General features: G+C 38.2%; 1 long non-coding RNA gene across 2 annotated transcripts; it reads left to right on the forward strand.

Moving 5' to 3' along the window:
- Positions 1 to 617: 617 nt before the first annotated feature.
- On the forward strand, positions 618 to 8,005 carry LOC132328103 (uncharacterized). Of its 2 annotated transcripts, XR_009486687.1 has the most exons (4): positions 618 to 794; positions 3,894 to 4,049; positions 4,523 to 4,759; positions 4,866 to 8,005. It is a non-coding gene; the product is annotated as an uncharacterized LOC132328103 (long non-coding RNA). The 2 variants fall into 2 exon arrangements; XR_009486686.1 differs by having other exon boundaries at positions 4,523 to 8,005.
- Positions 8,006 to 13,026: the final 5,021 nt, after the last annotated feature.

Here is a 13,026-nt window from a genome sequence, read left to right on the forward strand (position 1 = left end):
TCTAACCATACTCTCTTTTCCTCCTTTGATGAATTTCCCAGTCATGTGATACCATGAAGCAGGGAAAATGTTCAGAAGGTGGTGATGGTAAATTAACACCAAAGCATTACAGGCTCCCTCTTTGTTGCTCTGCAAGCAATCAGAGAGAAACATCAAGATGAGATATACGAAGATTCACAGAGTTAAACTGCATGATAATATGGCATTGAGTGAGTGTGGAGGGCAAAAAAAAGCCATAACAATTCAGTTTCAAGCTGATATCTCACTTTCACTCTGACCATCCTTTTGAGTGCAACTGGCTGGATGTGCAGCATCCAAATTTCTCTTACAAGTGATTTCCAGAAATGATGGGACCAAGAAAGCAAGCCTCATGAGAATACTATCTAATTTATAAAGTAATGCAAGCCTTTTCATATCACAAATATTTAGCTTTGATGTGAAATAATGTTCTGGGTTTTTTTTCTAATTACTTACATGCTTTGAGCATTAAGCCAGGTTCTTTCCACTTCTCGAATCCCTGCATTTAATGAAGAACTGTGTATAATAGCTAAAAATATGCATGTTTAATTATGTTCTAGGCATTTTTTCCTGGTGGAAATTAAGTTCTGAGTGAGGCACTTAGGCTTTCAATAAAGATGAAGAGGAGAATAAGCTGTTTCAGAATAGGATCTAGAAAGGAAAAGATACCGGTAAAGATCAAGTCTGCATAGCACACTGAGGAGCAGTACATTTGAAATAGTGGTTTGCTGAAGAACAGTGGCTCCACAAGAATAATTTACTTTCTAAAGGTCCAGGTGAGTACCTATAAATGGTGGCAGAAAATTCTATCCAGTCTTTTATATGACTGTGGGGTTTACTATTCATTAGAAGAGAGAGAAGGGGAGAGAGAGTGGTAGGGAAAGAAAGAGAAGGAAGAAAGATGGAGAGGTGGTCTTTTACATATCTTTTAGAAAGTGTGACCTGCTTGGGTCTGAAATTCTCCTTACTAAGAGAGGTTTAAAGCCATAAAACTTCCTTATAAGGTAGCAAGGCTATACATTCAGTGAACAATGATTAATGTTTGTGGTTAGATCCCATTTCACTGTCCCTGTCCTGTGTTAGCACTGAAATTCATAAGTGAAAGAGGGACTTGGAGACATAACCTGATGTGCTGGAAGATTTTGTGGGTTTGCTCTCCAAAGGCTTTTCTGTACTTTAAATCAAACATGACACACACTTGCTTTGCTCAGATGAAGGACCCATAAACTCATCTGCCTTCTGGTTTTAACCCTTGGAAGTAAAACGTGGCCAGAATATTCCAAGAGCACCTCTTCACATACTTGCTTTGCTTCTGTTATAACCTACACCTTAGTTCTTTTATGACCCTCCTGGGAGGTAGGTTATGTCAGTTTGAATCCCTCAGGCAAAGAAGAGATCTGGATCCAGAGTGTCTCTTTCCTGGTTGAATGTTTGAATGTCTGTGGCCACTGCATTTCCCCTCAGCTGCAAGGGAAGGAAAGCAGCCACAACATTTTTGTGAGGTTGTGTCAGCCTGTGTCAGACCCTACAGAAGCCTGGAGACAAATGCCTTTTTTTTCACATCTGCATCAGGGTTAGGAGAAAGATAAGGATCTCCTGGGGATGGGGAAATCCTGGGGTTTCGCTGAAACAAAATTTTAAGAGTTTAGAGAATGTTAAAATCAATCAGGGAGCAACCAACTGATCTTAACAGCCTTCAGGTTTAGACATCATTGAGTGGGCAGTATAAGGGAAATTTTTTTGGCTCAGGCATCTCAGATCTGCCTGCTTAGGTTCTCTACCACATGTAATGGAAAAATCCTGTTGAGGACTGAATCAAGTTGTTGAATACTTGTAGAGTGCAATGGTCTGATGCCATAGGTTTCTAGGATTTGCATTTAATTCTATTCTTGAAAAAGATATTTCTGTCAAAAAGAGCATTTCCTCAGGGAATATTCCCACTTTAAAATAAAATATATAGAAGTCTAAAAAAGAAGCTGTTACTATTAGAAATATGACTGATGAATACAAAAACTAAAGTTGCTCCCATGAAACGCTTCAGAGAAATTTACTTTAAGTGCCTTATCCATCAGATATCTGAGTGATTTTTCTTCTCTTGGTATTTGAACACAGTCCATAATTAATTGCTGCAATATATGCTTACTGGCATATCCTCATAAGAACTGCAAAGGTGTAGGGTTAAGTACCTCAGTCAACTATAAACATTTGCAGAAAGAATGGAGCAAAAAGACAGCATATTATTCTGTCTTATAACTTAACGAGTAAATTTTTGCTGCAAGCATAAGATTATGAGCAGAAAAGAAATTTAATTTCTGCAGACATTTGGCAATCTTTTGTGTTTAGAAAACTAATTAAGTTATGTGAAATTAAATTTAAAATTATGTATAAATAATAAAAAATTATTCAAGCATCTAGAAATATTTTGAACAATGACTGAAGGTAATACGTTATCAAAACGATAACTTTTAAAAACAAATTTAAAAATTAAATTATGAAGGAAAAAAAAAATTGAAACACTGAAACATGCAACATAGAAAAAAATTCCAGTTTGTGTGACTACCCTGATTTGTTATATTGCAAATGTTGCCTCATAAAAACCTAATGCTTAGAATTTTCTGCTATAACAATATTCTACTTTGAGATTTTGAACTTGCTGCATACATAATGCTTCTAAAGATCTACTGGATTTAAAATGAATGAAAAAATATATTGATGATTTTGAGTTTCTGGTTTATGCCTGGAGCATGTAACTGTGCCAAGCTGCAGAGGTATGGCATGCACAGTGGGCTAATACACATTTATATCTGATTAATAATATATCAGTATTATATCTGAATAATATTATATCAATAATAATCGATTTGAAGCCTATGAGCACTGTTTCTCAGCATTGTTCTTAATCATTATTTCAGTACCTGAGGAAAAAAAGGACACTGAAAAATGAATAAACCATACATTTTCTTCTTAAGACTTCATATATTCTACTTCAGACTTTAATTTCCTTATTAAATATATTATAATTTCTCTGTTAAATGTTTTGGTCCTTCTTTTTTCTTACATTATAGTATAGTAGTCAAAGAGAAAAAAAACCCAAACCCCAAGCTAATGTTTCTAATGTTAGGTAAGTGCATCTGCTGATTTTTTTTTAATAAATAATTCTTGGAAGGACATCTAAAAAATTAGTTAGAACTTCTGCTCGTAGGGTTGGTTTTTTTATACTTGTCCTCTTTTCCACCTGAATTATCAATCAATATTACTGCGACACAGTGGGAAACTGTCCAGCTGTCCAAACCAATATTTCCAGGGCTGCCCTTCAAAGGCAGCTCTGGCTGCTGCTGGCTGGCTGTCACACACCAAATGTCACATGCCTCCCTCCCTGCCTGCTGCTCCGGGCAGCAGCACCAGGCTCACCCCGCCTCACTGGCCAGCTCTGAGACACCACAGGTTGAGATGGCCTCTCCTTGAATTGCTTAAACTGATGTCATGAACACATGATCTCCCAAGAACTGTACCAGTGCCAGTCAAAAATAAAATATTTTCCTTGTTAACGTGATACACTTGCTTAGGAACTGCATCAAATATGACTGACTTTTTCTGCTAAAAGGAAGGGGTAACCAACTAATCAAAATTTATTGTCCTGCTTTTAATGTATTTATTCATGCTGGGAAGGTATCTCATTTTGGTTTCATCATCAAATCATATTTTTCGAGTATTCACTTCAAAGTTGCAGCCAGGTGAACACCAGTTATCAGGCACTGGTGTTGTAAGCTGGGGAGCACAAAGTTATGCCTGTCTGCTAGCTTCTCTGGAGAACTGCTCCATGTCACAAGTGACAATTAATTTCTTAATGTTGCTTTCCTGTTAACTGGCTACAGATCCACATTGCCATGGTCTGCATGACTGCAAGAGTTTGCTCAGCAGAGGCTTAGTTCTGGAATAGCAAGGGCTTTGCAGGTCAAGCATGCTGTGTGTTGGCAGAAATACAAGACCCAGTTTTGAGATGAGCTTCTGTCATCACCATGAAAATTACAGTGAGTATTGCTGGAAAAAAATCTGGTTTTCAGATTTATGTTCTTGTGTTCCACATGAAGGCATAAGGGCATAAGTAAAATTCAACATCTGATATATCAGTAAGTATTTATGTTTACTGTTTGAGTTGGTTACAGATTTTCTTAAAATAAATAAATAAATCAATCAGATTTCATTTGTTAGTATTGTCTCCCTTGAAACACTTTATCCAAACAATCTTCAGGTTCACCAACTTTTAGCAGATCTAGTGACACTCAAAGACATCCCAGCAGGTGACTTCTGGTATGGGGGTCCCAGAAGATCTGGTTCTTCTTGTGGAGGGCAAAAGGGCTTTACCTAGATTAGGGTTAGGGGCTGCTGGCACCTGGGTTTATGCAGTTCCAATTTGGAGACTAAGCATAGATTCCAGAATGCTGGAAACCTGTAGAAAAATACAGAAACCAGAAGTATTTATTCTTTTTTTTTTTTGTTTTAGGGGAAGCGAATATTAAAAATCTATAAAATTCTGATTTCATTTCAAGAAATGAGAGCATGATCTGAAAGAAAAACTCTGCTTTTCAAGAAATGCTTATCAAAACAGCTGAACACCTCATCACAATTCATCACATATAATAATCAGCATAAAATAACTCCTTGTACCCTGTCTTTTCAAAATGCCTAGATTGAAATGCCAGTATGGGTTTGAGCCTGCACTTCTGACCAGTGGCTACAGGTAAGACTGGGTATGTGACAGCAGGAAGAGTAGAGGACTGTTCACATTGAAATGTTACAGTCATTTCATTTCATATGTAAAAACATCCCTTCTATTCTTTCTGTAGCTGAACTACACAGGATATGTGCACTTACCTGGGGGCAAGAAATGTATAAAAAGGACTTTTTCACTTCAAGACAAATGTGGGAAATTGTTAAATAGTTGCAGAGTCTTTGAATTATGCCATAAACCCAGATTTGGAAAACAAACAAATAAGAATCACCGATTAAAATAATTGCTCTCCAAAATACAGAAACTGTGGGTTACATTTGAGCACTTTTAATCATTCCTGCTGCACGCCAGGACATGTGAAAGCTATTTCTCTCCATTATACTTACAATTCACTCAGTAAGCTTCCAATAAAAAGAGAACACAATGTAGAAAGAAAATACACTGTCCATAACTAACCGCACATCATGAACTTTACATTCAGAAGCCCTAATTTTTTGTGATCTTTCATGTTTTATTTCATGCAAGTCATTCTATTTCTCTATCAAGATGCTCTTTTGATAAAGAAGTGAGTGAAATACTTTCCAGAGCCCCTGGAATGCAACTTTTATAACCCAGTTAAAGAAATTGCTGAGACTCCAGGAAAGGAAGAATGTTATTTTTGTGCTGTATCTGCACAATCCAAATTTTCCAGTATTCAAATCACTTCACAGAATCACAGAATGTTTAAGGTTGGAAGGGAGCACAGTGGGTCATCTGGTCCAACCTCCCTGCCCAAGCAAGGTCATCCCACAGCACATGGCACAGGACTGTGTTCAGGCTGTTCTCCAGTGGGGGAGACTCCAGAACTTCTCTGGACAATCTGTTCCAGTGCTCAGCCACCTGCACAGTAAAGAAGTTCTTCCTCATATTCAGGTGGAACTTTCTGTGAATCTGTTTCTGCCCATTGTCTCTTGTCCTTTTGCTTGACACCACTGAGCAGAGCCTGGAAAACATCCTCTGATGTCTCCCTTTAGACACCTAAATGGATCGATGAGATCTCCTCTCAGTCACCTCTTGTGGCTGAACAGGCCCAGCTCCCTCTGCCTTTTCTCATAGGAGAGAAGCTCCATTCAGTCCCTAAATCACCCACATGGCCCTTTGCTGCACCTGCTCCAGGAGCTCTGTGCCTTTCCTGCCCTGAGGAGCCCAGAACCGGACGCAGCACTCCAGAGGTGGCCTCACAAAGGCTGAGAAGAGGGGCAGGATCACATCCCTTCATCTGCTGGACTGCTCTTCCTGATGCACTCCAGGATACCATTGGCCCACCAGGGCACTACTGACTTATGGAGGGTTCTCTGTCCACCAGGACTCCCAGGTCCTTCTCTGCAGAGCAGCTTTCCAGCAGGTCAGCCCAGCCTGTGCTGGTTTAAGAGATTATTTGCTGTGCATCTTTCTAGCCTGTTGGGGCCCTTCTGAATGGTTGGGGTATCTGAAGGGCAGTATTGGCCACTCCTCCTAGCTTTGTGTTGCCAGCAAACTTGCTGAGGAGGCACCTACCCCTTCTTCAGCTATGTGAATATGCTGTGGAATTTCTGTGTCTTATGAGCAGTTGCAGAGAAGAATTTGTCCACGTTGCTGTTGTCTTGTGCTCTCTGTAGTTAACTGCACTTCCTTCTTGCCTGGATGGATCATAGGGGAAGATACAGTCATTGATTTTCCTAGATCCTCTATATATGATTGAGAAATATAGATTGTATGCTCACAACCTGCAAACTGTAGACATGTAGTAAAAGCCACTAACTGCACAACAGGAGTCCCAAGTTTAAATGATTTCAAATGAGGACATAAGCCTGTATTTCTTCCATCTCAGTATCTTATGAACAGTACCCTTTTCAAAGCCAGGTATGTATGTAGTTATGTATGTGTGAGAAACTGGGGAACTAGTTTAATAATCTGAATCAGAAGGAACAGAATTACAAGCCCTGACCCTATCAGCAAAACAAGGGTGATAATTATAAAACTATTCCTTATTAAATGGAGAGGAAGGATAGTATTCATTCATTATAACACAATCCCCCTCCCCACCACCCATCACCCCCAAAAATTCTCCCCAAATACAGGTTTAATTCCTTCTGGAATCATGAAATTTACTGCAAATCTGGAAATACTGTTGCTGGAGGAAAAGTGTTGATACATTCTTGAAGTTGTCAGGAAGCTGAGCAATGCAAAATGGTGAATAGGGAATGGGAAGTGATTGAGACCTGATGGATGAATTAGAGGTAAATATAGTGACTCACCTAATTGAGGAAATGCCTGTCCCATCCCATCTAGCTGGAGCTCTGCCCTGATCCCAGCTACAACCAGAGATGTAATGCTTTATACCAATGCAGCCTGGAGATGACAAACATGTGGCAGCAGTGAAGATCTTCAGATCATTGTGTTATCTCCTTAATAAAACTCCATGGGAACAGTGAATTAAGTACTTTTACCCTGATTACACAAAATCTTAATTTTGAGATCTGTGATGGATATTTGCTCAGTTCCAAAGTAATGAGTTTACTGTAGTTCTAAAAGTTTTTATGTTCAAAGTTAAAGCAAAAAAACCCACATATAACATCCTATAATATAAGAATAAAGTAAAAGTGTAGAATTACCTTTTTTTTTGCAGAACCCCATTCAGGAAAATAAACTATTAAGAGTTGCAGACTGATAGCAATCTGAGATGTGAACACAAACAAAACATTAGTCATAATTCAACTAAAACTACTCTAGGAGTACTACCAATTAGAAAATTATGTGCAAGAAAGAGGGGGGAAAAGAAATAAAGAAGAAAAGGCAGAGAAAAATGCGATTTTTGATAAAGATGAAAATGGGTATATGTAACATCCTGCTACATGAGATGGTCATTCAGTTAAAACTGAAAATAGTTATTGATTGCTCAGATTACTGTCACCTGTTGGCATTAACTGGATCTTTTGTTCAGCTGTTCATCCCTAGCATCTGTGATTAAAAAACCCCCACACTTTGCAAATGTACAGATTTATAAATTGTGTTTTCACTTGCAGTGTTATAATAAAAATGAGTTCAACTGTGACAGCTAGGTACTTTGCTTTTAACTCTAACAGAACAAAGATTTGACCTCAATTTTCTGCACATTCCTTTTATTTTTTGCTTTTGTACTAATTTTGGTCCAAATTTGCTATCTTCTGTTTCATTTTATGGTGAATTTAAGATTCTGTGTAAGCAAGAGAAAGGGAAATTTTGAGACTTCTAATTTCAACCTGTGATCATTATATAAACAGACTAGAAGCCAGAAATGTTTCACCCTGCCCCACAGCCAAAGAAAATCTCTTATGACTGTTGATGGAGACAGATTTAATTACGGCACAGTCTCCCAGAGACCTGAGCGTATGAGCACACAGTGGACACGAAGTGCTGTCAAGGTCCATTTGGCACTGTTTCAACTGCCAGGGGCAAGACTAGAGGTAAAAGAAAAGAGTCAAAAATCCTAATCACTGTATGAAAGCCTCATTTAGACCAGGCTTGCTGGCAGGCCTAGATCAGACTCATTGTTACTTTTGCTATTTCTAGCTATAGGAGAAAAAGTAGGCTTGCCTATGAATGTTTAAAGAAAAAAGACAGAGATACTGAAGAAAATCCTTTAGCCAGGGAATACAAGACCTTTTTTCCTTTAAATTCAAACTTCAACACTAAGAATTTAAATTTTAGAGTTAAATTCAAGTCCCTTGTGAACTGGAAATTCCACCAGATTTTGCTTCTGTCTTCTAAATCCTGATGGCCCTGAGGAATAAATCCCTTGTTGACTCAAGCAGAGTCACTTGATAGCTGAGTTTTTGGATATAAAAAATAGGTGTTTCCTTTAACTGTTGCTTTCAGCATATGCCAGCAGCAACCTATGGGTATGAGACTGCTGAGACATTTTTGTGTAAGTCTGTGCACTTTGTTAGAAGGAGTGAATTTCTTTAAGGACAGGGAAGACAAAAGAACTGCTTGCTTCAAGAGAAGGGAGAGAAAAAGAGCTGTCAACTCCCTTCCCCTCACCTCTCTTCCTCACAGAAATTAAGGAGGGGTGCAACACGCACTTACTTCCTACATTCCTCTCTCTTGAGGGTTAAAAAAGTCTTCTCAATAAGAAGATGAATACATGTCTGTAATCTACTCTTCTTTTCCTCCGAACCACAGAATCGTTATCTTTGCTTGGCTAACACAAGTTTTTGGACACCAAGCCTGTTTTCAAAAATAATTGAATTTCCCAAACTTCAAAACATGTTTTAAAAAATAACTCCCACTCATATTTTGGAATGTGATTACTCAGACACAGTTGTTGGTAGGGAAGTGTAAGGTAAAACAAGCTTCAGAATTGGGGTTTTTATTGGCTGTATAAATCCTTTGGTGTTAGAAGGCCCAGATCAGTAGCTTGGTTAACGTGAGGCAAAGGCAGCTGTTTTGTCAGAAAATTGTTTCATAGAGAGCCTGTTTGCGGTGATTTTTCACCAGGTTCTGGGGGAAAAAACCCAAAAGGTTAAAAATTACTGGGTCTCTGCTTTCTCCATATTGCTCAAAGTGCAAATGACCTTTCACTATTTCTAGACAGCTCTCTGAAGGCATTATTTTCTTGACATTATGTAATCTTATTACTGAGAGATATTAGGGTAACATTTATTGTACATCACCTGTACTGTATATCTGACACTTCCTGTGTCTCTTAACAACTACAACACTGATGCATTTCTTTTCTCTGGGGCATCTGAGTAAAATTACATGGTCATTAAATTATCATTTTCAAATATTTTTCAATAGCCCCTTGTTATCAGCTTTCTGAGTGTTTATAGAACCTTACAACCTGCAATAGCAGAACTAATTTTTGACATTACATTTGAAAATTCATCCTAATTCAAAATTCATCATTTCAATACAACACACTTACTTGTCCCATGAACTAGACTCTGGAACTATTTCCCATTAATTTGATGGGAAGTTTGCTATTTGAGTTCAGTGGGACGGGGACAGGACCAAAAGATATTCTTTATACTCTGGAAATAATTCAGAATGCAGAGTTACTAACTTATTTTCTGATAAAACATTTAGGATTTGACTTTTTTTTTTTAAGTGATCGATGTTTAACTGTCAGAAAACAATCTTTACTTCTACTTTACTTGTTGTGTAAGACATGAAAGGAGGAAGTGGGATGGAAAATTGCTGAAGAAACCTGTCAGACCAGAGGAGGGGGATTTTCTGTAGTTATCCAGTCCAAAATTCCCACGCTTCCAAGGGCATTATATCAATGTCTACTCCTATTTCTGTCCTTCCATGTTTCCTTTCCTTACCATGGCATATTCATCCTCCTTTTAGTCCCTCATTTCTGTAGTGATAAAATTCTTATGCCCTCATTATTGAGAAGCCTTGAGACAACTCAGTTGCATAAATATTTTTTGGTTTTTGTTCTGTATCTTTTTTTCTTCATATTTTACAAAGTTTATGGCAAAATAACATTACCATAAAAATGTCTGGAGCTTTCAAGACAGAGCTGAAAACATGACTCTCAGTCTGTAGTTGAAACCTAGTAATCAGGTGACAAATATCCTTTGACAGATGCATATGCACACTCCAGACCAGATTATAAATTAGTCTCCAAAAGGGATTTTTTGTGGTTATGTCTGAGCCGCTCAGGCTGTGTAAGGAGACTTGACAGAAATAGTTTATATTAGCTAAGTATCAAAAAGAAATCTTTTGATTCAATTGGATTTCATTTTTACTAATTGCAAATCTCTTCTTAAAAGAGGCAGTGTAAAATATCCAAGAAGGTGTGAGTTTGGATTTGAAAACAAAAACTCTCTGTTTATCATGAGTTCTATTTTAATGTTTTGGTTATGTATTCACTTTTTTTTATACAGTAACTGATTGTCAGTTGCAGAAGAAGCCTAACTGCTATCTATAGTATAAAGCCTCTCTTTTCTCTATGATACAACCACAGGCATTTTTCTGGACTGAGGAATTGTGACCTGCTCTTGGTCCCTCTTGCTGGGCAGTTTCACTGGATGATAAGTGCATCAGCAGAATTTAGACAAAAGTGTTCATCTGTGAAGATTAGTGTGAACACATTTCTTTTAAATAAGAATTACAGAATCACAGAATCAGCTGAATTGGAAGAGACCCACAAGGATCATCAAGTCCAACTGCCTGCCCTGCACAGCACTATCTCTAAGAATCACACCAGTGCCTGAGAGTATTGTCCAAACTCTTTTTGAACTCTGTTAGGCTGGTGCTGTGACCACTTCCCCAGGGAGTCTGTTCCAACCACCCTCTGGGTAAGGAACCTTTTTCTACTATCCAGCCTAAATCTCCCATGACACAACTTCCCTCAGTCCTGTTATTGGTCAGCACAAAGAAGAGACCAGTGTCTTCCCCTTTTCCTTTTCTCCAGGAAAATAGCTTCATGGTCATGGATTAAACAGTAAGATACTGATAGAAAAGTTTTGGTTCTTTATCTTTCAAATGCAGTTTCAAAGAGTATAAATTTTTTTTATTTGTTATCCGAGATTGCTAAAGTATCACATTTATTCAACCTTCCTGTATGACTATTCAAGTTAAACACTTTAAAATGGCACAGAGGAACAAATGAGAGAGATTAAATTGTGGTCTCTCAGAGGAATGTTGAACATCATGTGAATATACACACTGGGGATGAAGAATTATTAAGATGACCTTAGGAGAGCACTTTTAAAAAAAATCTGCTAAAGAATGATTTTTTTCTGTGGACACACTCTCTGAAATGTTTAACTCATTGTGTTGCAGGGGAAATGATAAAAAAAAAAAATTAAGAATACATCATGACAGAAATACTCAGTTCAAAATACTCAAAACAGGAAGAAACAATTTATGTCCCATTTATGAACCCAAATGGCTGAAAGAAGGAATAAGCACCTTTGAATTACAGACGTCCCCTAAAAAGAGAGAGATATTGTAAACACACACGATAGCACAATTCACCACATGCTGCAAATGCGTTCTTAGTTCATCATATTATTGAAAGATGCAAACACTTTTGACATTAAATAACACAACTGAAACTTAAAAATGGGAGTCTTCTAAATGGCACTAAGTGTATTTACTAAAGAATGCCATGTACAGAACCACAAAATTTGAGAAAGCCATCTGTAAAACAGAAGTTCAATAATTTCTACCGCAAAGTGGTGGACATGCCTGCTTTTACATGACTGCATCATGACCTTATGTATTTCAAACTAACAGCACAGAAGACCTCTCTAAGTGTGCCTGGTCTTGGGTTGAGGCTCACTGGCTGAGGCCCTGCTGGCAGCACACCTGTGCAGCAGGTGAGCACTGTGGCAGGATATTCACTTTGCTTCTTGGGAGATTTTCCCTATGTGACTATTGTACAGATGATAAATGAAAGGTCTGGGGATTAGGATGCCATTTCAGTACTGAGAAACTTGCTTTTGCAGTCACTCAGTTGGGGAACATCACCCTCAACTCTCAAGCTGTGTAGTGCATCAAGTTCAGCAGGAGTGCTCCATGGCATCCATAGCAAAGATATTTCATGGGCTACCAGTCATCTGCTGGGGAGAAGATGTAGCTTGACCTGTTCTGTAATATCTACAAGCCAGGCCTCTCACTTCCCAAGAAAGTGCTGTAACTTCTTCACTGCTCAGCTATAAGGTAGGTATAGTTACCATGTGCTTCTCTTCTGGCAAGTGAGATCCCAAGTGGATAGAAGTTCCTACCATCAACAAAGGCTTCTTCAGGGTAAAAAGGGAGTGTCCATCTTAGCAAGATTTCTGCCTCTAGTGAACTTCACAGGGTTTATATTTTCTCACCTAAGGTATGTGAGTTTTTAGGAGTACTAGCTCAGTAGCAGGCCAGACACTGAATCTGAGGGAAACAGTGCTTCACTGAAGTAACATAAATGGAAAGGCACTCAGAGAATGTTCTCAACTTTATAATTTTTTACCTGCACAATACATCAGAATACACTGATGTCAGGAGTGGAAATGAGAGCTGTACTGTAACATTAAAATCTGCCTATATTACAGCAAAAAAACAAAACAAAACAAACCAACCCCAAACCCAAGTTTTTCTTCTGTTTTTATAACAGCTCCCCAAAAGAAATGAATTGTGTGCTGAAAAAGCTGTTTAAAACATGATGGCCTGTGCATCAATTCTAACATTTTTGTTAAAGACATCCCCTCCTCCCTCCAAAAATTAAAACAACTAACTTTTCTGCCACAGCTTTTGTCATAAACACAGCTTGAGACAAT

The sequence above is a fragment of the Haemorhous mexicanus genome, chromosome 5 (genome assembly GCF_027477595.1).
Source record: "Haemorhous mexicanus isolate bHaeMex1 chromosome 5, bHaeMex1.pri, whole genome shotgun sequence".
Taxonomy (NCBI): domain Eukaryota; kingdom Metazoa; phylum Chordata; class Aves; order Passeriformes; family Fringillidae; genus Haemorhous; species Haemorhous mexicanus.